At 47.7% G+C, this 7,194-nt stretch overlaps 1 long non-coding RNA gene across 1 annotated transcript; it reads left to right on the top strand.

Annotated features, from left to right (window-relative positions):
* Positions 1 to 2,796: 2,796 nt before the first annotated feature.
* On the top strand, positions 2,797 to 5,763 carry LOC139075181 (uncharacterized). The gene is made up of 2 exons (XR_011525319.1): positions 2,797 to 3,739; positions 4,102 to 5,763. It is a non-coding gene; the product is annotated as an uncharacterized lncRNA (long non-coding RNA).
* Positions 5,764 to 7,194: the final 1,431 nt, after the last annotated feature.

Genomic DNA, 7,194 nt, shown 5'->3' with positions numbered 1-7,194 from the left:
GATGAATCTCAAAAACATACTGATGAATAAAAGAAGTCAAACAAAGACTACATACACACTGTATGATTCCATTTATATGAAGTTTAAGAACATTTGAAACTAATCTATGGTGACAGAAATGAGAATAGTGGTTGGAGGTGGGGTGGTATTGACTGGAAAGGAGTTTTTTGGGGTGTTTGAAATGTTCAATAACTTGATCTAAATAGTAGTTATACATATATATAATTCACCAAGTTGCATGCTTAGGAGTTGAGCACTTAAAATTTAAATTAGCAACTGAAATGAAAAACTAGAGGTTTGATGATAAAATCACAGACAGAATTCATTTTGGCTTTTCATTTCAAAGTTTCCAGGAATTTTTTAGTTTCACAAATGGTTATTTTCCCCAATGCAAATGAACCACTTTTCTCAACTCTTTCCTCTTCTCTGCCCTTCCCAGCTTCTTAACTAGTTAGATTTATGTTGCAATGTCATACATATTGTAAGTGTTAAATTAAAATATTGTGAAGCAGGGTGTGGAAGCAATAAAACTCTATTAAGATCTGTTTAGGCCTTAAAAATTCCATGATTCCTGTCACTCACATGACATCTTTCATTCCCTTTTTGAAGTTTGGATCCAAGAAATTTTGCACGCTGTGGGTTGACATTTAGTTAATAGCATCTTCTGCTGAGGTTCCATTTTCTAAATTAACAAGATCAAGAACAGTGACTTGATGATATTTCTTGGTGCACCTGGCTCTTTTCCAAAAAGAAGGATTAGGGCAACCAAAAAGAGAGAGAGGAAATCAAACCCTCTTGGCCACCTTCATGCTAGGGCAAAATGTGTTTCAAATTTTTGTAAAAATATCAGATACCACCCTCTCACCAACGAAATTAACCACCCCCATCCCACACACACACACACACACACTATATCTATAGTTGCAACACATCTGCTATTTCTCATCTCTGTCTCTTGCTGCCCTAATATCTTGTGTCTTGGGTCTTGGGTCTTCCCACTAATCCATGAAAAAGATAAAGAAAAAATATATCTGTATATACTAGGGGGATAGAATCAACAGCTTGCTTGAGGAATTAAACCAGGTCGGAGGATGGGCTCCATGAGAAGAAAGAAAGCTGAGGAGTATAGTAAGAATCCATCTGTCCAGGCACATGGGAGGCGCTCAATATACATTTCTTAGAAAGAAAAGACTGGTGACGAAAAGTACAAATTATTTTTGCAAGTGAAGAACTCCTCTAGCAAAGTGCGAGACCCAGATAGTGACCTGGAGGGCACCTGAGGCTCGCATTCCCAAGTGCTTGCCTTGGAAATTTCCTGTTTAAAAACGGGAGAGAGGAAAGACCCAGCTATCCGTAGACAACGTGAGAAGTCCCGAGGAAAACAGATGGCAAGAAAAATACGGAGCTGCCGAAGGCAAAGAGGGGCTTTCCAAGACGCGAGAGGGAACTAGGGCCCTTTCCGCTCGGCTGCCCCCGACTTCTCCGCTGTGCGCCGCGTTCTACCGCAGCGACCGCCCCTCCGCTTGGGGCGAGGGCGACGGGCTGCGGACGGGTGGGAAAGCCTGGCCGGCGACAGGTGGGGAGGGGGCGGACTTTTGTCTCTGGGAAGGAAGTCGGCTGCACTGAAAGGGCGGGAAGCCCGGGCGCGCAGGACTTGTGTCTGCGGGGTCCCGGCTCCTCTAATTAGAGAAGGGATGCAGAGTGGCATTAGTTCGCAAACATTTTAATCGAGCCTCTTTTCAATGGCCAGGGGTAAATGTAGCCACTGTTACCCTGTGCTGAATGGGTCGCAAAAGCCCCCGCCCGGCCCCCAGCGTGGCCATTCAGGGCTCTTTTCACAACCTCTAAGCGTTTCAGTCCCTGGGCCTAGCGACACTCCGAAGCGCCCCTAATTAGTCTAATTAGGAAGGTGGACTGATGGATGGAGGAAGGATGGAGTCGCGCTGGGAAGATGCTCAGCGCTCCGGTCTCGGCTGGGTTGCCGCTTATTCTCTCCGGAAAGAAAAGGCCGCAAAGAAGGAGGCTGGAGCCGGACGGAGCCCGCCCGCCCGCGCGCGCCCGGGCTCGGCTCCGGCCGGATCGGCAGGCCGGCGCTCGTTGACCGCGGGCTTCCCGCCCACGGCGCGGCCGGACGGCGGGCACCCCCGCTTCTGCTGCGAGCGTCTGCGCCGCGGCCTCCCTCGCCGGCCCTGCGCCTCTCCTTCCCGGGGCCCGGGGCCGCCCCTGCCTCACCCGGAGTATCGGGCGGAGGCGCGGCCTGGGCAGCCCGGGGCCGGGCCCGGGGCGCGACGGCGAGGTCGGTGCGGGGCCTGGGCGTCCGGCCGCGCCTCGTGGCCGCTCCGCGCGCCCTCCCGCCCGGCCTGGCGGCTGGCGGCGCAGCGCCTCCTCCCAGGAAGCCAGCACCCCGGGGAGGAAGGAACCGGTGGGGGACGAGGCCCCGTGCGCGCGGCTGGGGGCGCGGGCACAGCTCTCCGCCGTGCCCCGGAGCTGCTTCCCGCGGGCCCGGGCGCGGCTGGCGGGGCGGGCGCAGCGCGGGTGGCGGCGGGAACGCGGAGCCTTTAATTGGGCTATAAATCAGCCCGGGGGAGCGCGGCGGAGTTTGCGCAGGTGTAAAAACAGAGGGAGAGCCCGGCCGAGCAGCCGGAGCCCGGGCGGGTCAGCGCCTCCCGCCAGCCAGCATCTTGATAAGTCCGCTGACAACCAAATAAACAGCGCGGAGCCCGCGCAGCACGGAGGCCGGCGGCCCCGAGCAGCAAGGCTTCGCTCGGGTTTGGGGGGGGGGGGGCACTTTCTGTTGGGGGGGCGAAGTTAGGGAGGAAGGAGAAGCAAAATTTCTCTCTTCCCGCCCTCTCACTTTCGGCCTCGCCTGCTGGTGGCCGGAGGGCCCCGGGACCGTCCGACGGTGAAGGCTTGGGAAGCGCGCGCCCGAGCTCTGGGCGATCGCGGCCCGGCCTGCGGACTGTGGGCCCGCGGCCAGCGCCGAGACCCGGCCCCTCCCGGATACGGCGCCACCGAGACACAACCCCCCAGCTCCCGCTTCGTTTCAGGGGCTGACGCTGGGAAAAGCCCGCCGCGCGCCTGGCCGAAGGAGGTAACAAACCAAGGAGAAAGGGCGATCAGAACTTAATTCGGGGCGCTGCTCAGGGAAGAAACCCTGTCAAAACCCTATCGAGGCGTTGGCACAAGCGGCAAACGGATTCACAGGCAAAGGAAAACAATACAAGGCTCGTTAGATGATTTCTCTGGACATTGTTTAAGGTCTGAAAGAGACCAAATCGTTTCAAAATGTTGCCAGTAAAAATTATCCTATGTGGAATGCAACTAATCCTTTTAGGTTCCTGTCAACTGTTTCCACAAAAGGAATCCGATTTTTCAAATCAAAGATCCAAAAGTCTTTGGGGAGAGATTTATTACATGCCAGAGCTTTAGTTACAGAATAGAGTTACAATAACAACTTGCACCCCCCAACTCCCTAAAATAAGGGATCCCATCCCACATAACTCTAAAAAGTGTGGGGCTCGGTTTGCTGGAGCCCTGCTACTTACGCAGATGGTGGGGGAGGAGGGGGAGGAAAGAGGAGGAAGGCAAAGAAATATTAAATTCCTTAAATAGTAAAACAGAACACAGAGAGCCTCAGCATCTTATTTTTGTCCTCTGTACCCTTGGCTACTTTTGAAGAAGAAAACAAGACCCAAACCTGGTGACTTGCCCTCAGTTCCTTGGCGATGACAACTTAAAGGTGAGGTTAATGCTTGAGTTGAATACAGAAAAACTCTTGGGTGCCCATGTACCCCCAGTGGTCCAAAACCTGGATTCCCTGAGTGTGCATTTTGATGTGTCTACAGTTTCTGCAAGTGAAAAAAGATTTATTTTAAAGTTTATAAAAGAATACAAGAAAAATACACCATGCTTTATTTTTTGTTTTCTTTGATGTGTAATAAAATGTTTCAGCATGGTAAAAAGTGTCCTAGAGGTTTCACTGTGCCTCTGTGTTAACTTTTCACAAACCCGTGTGAACGTAAACTCATTCTGTGTAGGTCACAGTAGTATGAGCATTTTGTGACAGGCCGGATCACAAACCATCCTCCTTCTCTCTTTCAGTCCTTCACAGAGAAGAACTGGTGGCTCGGGATAAGACTAACAGCTGAACTGCTAGCAAAAAGCCATAAGAACTTGAGCAGAGACTCAAATCCACAGTTCTCTGCATGGAGGAGTCTGACACCAGTGAGATCTCCACCACATAGGCGCTTGGCTGCTCCAGGCCACACTAGAAAGACATTGTCAAGAAGCAGACAACTTCAGCTTAGTTTGCAGACTTTTGAGATTTTTTAAAATAGTTGTGTTCAATGGGGAAGTGAAAAAATTATCTTCCTAGCCTTTCCTCCACCCCATTGTTTCCTGCTGCAATGGCTTGCTCCTTGTGCTCCCTGAGTGTGTGCCTGTGCTATTAGAGGCCGCGTGGTGGTGGGAATCCTCTCATTTGTTTTCTATATTTAAAGCGGGAATAAAGGGATTTGCAATGTAGCAGGTGCTCAATAAATACTGCAGACTAATCCCACTTTTCAAAGCTTAGAGGTTAAAGAGATGATCAGTCGATAAGTAACTAGAGAAAAGAAATAGAGCAAGAGTCTAGAAGAGTGGATTTAAAACACCACTGGTTTGTTTATTTTAGAAGGGAGGAGAAAGTCATCTGTCCAAATACACATCTGGCTGGAGTAAGAGAAAACAATGCCATTTCTTTTCTCCTCATTATTTTCAGAAAGGGTTAAGTAACAATTTATTTCATAAATAGGGCGGGAATTCTGAAGAAGGATAAGTTTTTGTTTTTATCATAAAGCCAAAGATTTCTCTTAACTAAATTAAGGATTTGAGCATACTCCCCAAATTTAGAAGTTTTTCTTTTGCTTTTCATTTCCTGGAAGAACAAGGATGTGGGAAAGAAGCCATAAAGGAATCATCACTCTATACATTTGTATAGGTTTTATGTCTTCCAAAGTATTTTCACATAAATTGTCTTATTTGATTCTCACAACTGAGCCCCACACTCCCCAAAAACAAGAAATGAGAGTGAAAACTGATCTCACATTTAATTTCAACCTAGTCTTATTTCTTCTATTGCTGGCTTTGAAGATTTTTTGTTTTCCCTCTCCAGTCAATCATTTAACAGAACATAGTCTTGTCACAGTCATTCTCATACATGTGAAACTCTCTGCATAAAAATAATAAAAAATAGAAATAGAGAACCAAGTTATTTTTCATTCATAACAGCCCTTCATTGTTGACTTTTCAGAAAATGCAGAATCCTTTGATTGCTGAATCTCTCTCCCTTTTAGTTATATTAATGGGAATTCCTAAACAAGTCTTCAAAGAAGCTTCTGCTTTCTGCCTTAATTAAATCTGCCCCCCCTTCTTTGCCTGTCTATTATTGGTCAGCAGTTCCAAATAAGAGAGAATCCTCAGTTTGTGCCTGGCTTTCTCTGGGACAGGGATACCTAGGCAAGGTCCCATGGCGTCAGCTCCATCCTCTCCCACCCGGCCTGCCTGATCCTCTCGCGGTGCTCAGTGGACTCACTGGGCCTGTGGACACATTCCATGTAGTTTGCATTCTGCTTTAGCATCCTGGGGACAGGGAAACACCCCATCTTAAAAAATAGAGTCACTCTCACTTTACGAGTAGAAAAGAATCTTTCCAAACCTCCTGATTTCAAATTCAGAGTAATAGTCTTCCAGGTTCTCTAAATAAAGCTTCTGATATTAATTGACTGCTTTGCTTCCTGAAGTGGTTTGTGTGTGTCTTTCACAGTCTAGAATTTAAAAGAAAAAAGTTTCTGATTTTTCTTTAAAAACGACTATTTCTTTAGAAAAGCAACATTAATTTGCATTAAGCACTATGCCTTGAAAAGATCCCTTTACAGTCTGCAGCTCACAATCAGATGCAAGCCCTGCACAGACTCCAGCCTGGATGTCCTGAGGGACACAGCAGTGGCCCCAGTGCCTGCCTGAGGAGGCTGGGCTTCAGTGAGGCTTCTGGTGGTCACAAGCAAGGATGGGCTGTTCAGAGCAAGGGAAAGACGTGATTCCAGCAGGTGGTCTGGAATGGCCGGGCAGGTGGGAGCTTCAGGTGGGCTGGCCCCTCAGGAGGCTCCAGTGCAGTGGATTAATTGTGCAAGGGCTACAAGGACCCTCTCAAGCCACATCATACGCATCTGTTCAAAAGCAGTAAAATCTCCAAGAGTGTGTCTGGAGTGGGGAGGGGCACATTCTTAGAAAAATGATTTGCTTTTCCATTTAAATGTTAAGTCAGTTGATCTGACTCTTACATGTCCTTCCCTTTTCCATGTGGGAAAGTGTGGTTTTAAAGACCTGCTTAGCAGTTTAGAGACAGGTTCTGCTAGTTTGGCAGATTTTGACTACTAAAAATCAGCCAGAGAAGCAGAGGAAATGGACAAATAGTGCAAAGGTAAAAAGGTAAGCCATGTGGAGGTATGTGTGTGTGTGAGAGAGAAAGAGAGAGAGAGATGTTTTAAAGAAGATTGCTGATGGCAAAAAAAAAACAAAAAACAAAAACGGAAAAGTGATGCTAGAAGAATGTCGTATAGAACTAGGCAGAGGAAGCTGACACATCCAAAATCATTAGCTAGAGATTCCAAATGCATCTAAAACAAGGGGCCAGGGCATCTCTGGGAAGACCTGAGTGGAGGTGGCAGGAAGGAGGGTCGAGCAAGAAAGTAAAAAAGTGTGTAAGAAATGACTCTTCTACCCAGTGACCTTTAATGCAATTGCCCTGCCACAGTGGGTGTCTAATAAATCACAGCGATGGTAACAAAGTGGCAGTGTGATGTAATGGAAAGAATAAGGGATTTACGCTCTGGAGTCCCAGGAACTGTGACCGTGGGCAAGTCACGTCATGTCTTTTGAGCCTTGATAGCTTTATGTGTAAAATAGGGTCCATAATAATTCCTGTCCTCACTATTTGACAGTGTGTTTGAGAGAAATATTAGTAAAAGTCTGTTTAAAAAGTTAATATGTGCCGAAGTCAGTGACGGGAATAGAGAGGGAAGGATTTTCTGGGGTGCTAGTGACATCTGCTTCCTGGCCTGATGCGGGTTACCTGGGTGTGTTCACTTGGTGAAAAGTGGCTGAGATTGGTGCATTTTTCTGTATGTCTGTTATATTTCTCTAAAATGTTTACTT

Source organism: Equus przewalskii, chromosome 13 (genome assembly GCF_037783145.1).
Source record: "Equus przewalskii isolate Varuska chromosome 13, EquPr2, whole genome shotgun sequence".
Taxonomy (NCBI): Eukaryota; Metazoa; Chordata; class Mammalia; order Perissodactyla; family Equidae; genus Equus; species Equus przewalskii.
Note: the sequence above shows the minus strand (reverse complement) of the source record. Positions and strands in the feature narration are given on the sequence as shown.